The sequence below is a fragment of the Pipistrellus hanaki genome (genome assembly GCF_964339955.1).
Source record: "Pipistrellus hanaki genome assembly, chromosome: 3".
NCBI lineage: Eukaryota > Metazoa > Chordata > Mammalia > Chiroptera > Vespertilionidae > Pipistrellus > Pipistrellus hanaki.
This window is the reverse complement of record NC_140505.1, coordinates 104,875,283-104,877,898: the sequence shown is the minus strand read 5'-3', so window position 1 is coordinate 104,877,898 and position 2,616 is coordinate 104,875,283.

The window sequence follows — 2,616 nt, the reverse complement described above, 5'->3', positions numbered from 1 at the left end:
TAGATACCTTGAGCTTGTATTAAGGCAAGATCAAAGAAAACATTTTTTTTAAGTGCAAGATTATGACATGTAAAATCTTGGGAATCATCTCTTGATTAAAGCCAACTACAAACACAAGGACTCTGACCCAGATTTGTCAGGTCTTGGGTACGCCCAGAAATCTACCATTCTTCCCTAGGTCCAAATGGGTCTTTCCTGCGAGGGCCACTAACTGAAAAATGAGTGAAAAATCCCATTCCTCTTCAAAAGGGACCCAGTTTTTAAATTTCCAGTCCATTTGCCATTGTTTTTAGGGTACAAAGACCTCAGGAAGCTTCAGAAGATCAAAGAAACGTTGATCAGAAGCATAAGGAAGCAGGCCTATCCCTGGGGAGCTCAGCGATGCGGAGGGAGCCAGATCCTCCAGGATTTCTGGGGTTAGCTCTGCCCTCGTGGTGCTTGGCTACCCATGCCCAGCTCCTTCTGCTCTGACTCTCACCCCACACCATGGCAGCCACACTGAGGGCTGAGCTGGAGAAGGCCCCACCCAGGGTGTGTGACAGGAAAGCGTCCTAGGTCTCAAGTTAGAAGTTGGGAGGCATTTTCTGAGGGGTCAGTGTTCACCACCCGGTAGAGTTGTTATTACCATTATACAGTCCTTGATTTCAGGGACACAAGCAGTTCTTTCAGGCTATTCTGAATAATAAAGGTTACACATGCCCTTGTTTATCTGGGGAAGTGCTTTCCAGTTCTAAACAATGGACTTATAAATCTCTTGCTCAGAACAATGCTCATTCATAGGTTGGGGACATTCTGTCCAAGTGATGGCTGACTGGGCAGTCACAGTTCTTAGGGGAGGAAGGAGGTAGGGTGTCACCCCTACAGAGTGGATTATGCTTCGAAATTCAAGTCCCAGTGTTTGCTAGGAACACCCCAGGGACACACCCTGTGCATGTGACAGTCACAGGTCCTGCCAGTGCCACTCAACCTTCCCTCTGAGCCAAAGGAGATTTAGGACCTTACTCGACCAAGGTCCTAGTAACACACAGTCAGATATTGTCAGGGCCAAAAATTTTTTAAATTTTGCTTCCAGATGAAGAAACACTTATTGTTCTTATCTTTTACTAATACAGGGGCAGGGAAATTGTTTGGAGATCAAAATACTGAGGCTTATTGGTTTGGTTTGCATTGCATGTAAAAAACTATTTCCTTTATTTATTTGTATTTCAGTGGCTGAGATATCATTGACATACAGCACCTGGGAGTTCAGGGTGTGCAGCTTAACGACATGACTTACGTCTGCTGTGACATGCTTGCCACAGAGAGTTACAAAAGAAACAGAAAGAGATTTTTCCTCATGATGAGAATTTTTAGGATCTGCTCTGTTGCAATGGCAGTCCAGCAGTGTTGTCAGCCGTCACTGTGTTGTACACCATGTCCCAGGACCCCAGCTGGTGGAGTTCCAGGTGGAGGCGGAGGAAACTCCTGGGCCTGCAGGTCGCATGGCCAGGGATGGGGAATGTGGGGAAGCGCACACAGCGATGGGCAGGGCCTTACAAGGCCTGCGGCTCCTGCTGCGTTCGGTTCGTGGAGGACCCAGCTCTGGTTCCAGGGGAACATCCGGAAGGTTCCCTGTAAATGCAGCCGCACGGAGCTTCCCATGATGGTCCCTAAAGCACTCTCACTCCTTGATCTGAGCTCCGGGTTTTCCCAACAAGGTCACTCAGTTAAAACCCTCTGGCGGAAAGGCTCCCTCACATCACGGTTACAGACCTTCCTCAGGAGGCCCCCCAGCCAGACCATCTTCTCCCCATTTTGGCTGCTGTCCTCCCGCCACTTTGGGGCCCCTCTGCAAAGGCACTGGGGACAGAGTCACATGCTACCATGTCCTCTTGTCCCATCTGCGACAGCAAACTCGGCCGTGTCACAGCCCATCAGGCTGGCCACCTCCCTGGGACCTGTCGTACCCTCATTTCTTTATTACCGGCAGCTCCAAAGTCTATATGGCCTCTCCACCCCACCCCTCCACCCCTGCTGTGCCAGCGTGCCTCAGGCCTGCCCTGGGTCTCTTCACACCCCTTTGCCTGAACTGCTCACCCTCTCCAGTCTTCATTCTACTTTCTCCTGTACAGTCCAGTCCTTTCCACCCCGCTCTGCCAGCACCTCAAATTCCCTTTCCCCCGGACCTCCTGTTTAAGGGCACCCTGCCCAGCAGCCTGGGAGTCACTAGGGTAAAGGTGGCAGAAGCCAGCCCTTAGGAAGCACACTCTCCTTTCTCCCCCACTGGGACACAGCCTTCTCGCAGCTGTGAAGCAATCTGACTCCTGACCCCCATGGGGTAATAGCAGAATCTGGCATCTGAAGGCACCCAGCTTTTGTAAGCGCCAGGCGCTGAGTGGGCGTGGCCTCCCCTGCTTCCCCCCTCCCCTGGGCCAGCCGCTGTCTAATTGCTCTCTCCTCTTTTCTCCTGTGCAGTTTCCTGGGGAAAGTCACACATCCGGGCCAGTTCTCCTCATGATATATCCAGATTTCCTGACCTCAGAGGTCTTCACCGCCCTGCTCCTAAGCTGTGTCCCTTTCCCTTCTGTGGTCCCTCTCCTACCCCCGCCCTGCGGTCCTCTCTGCCACCCATGCTCT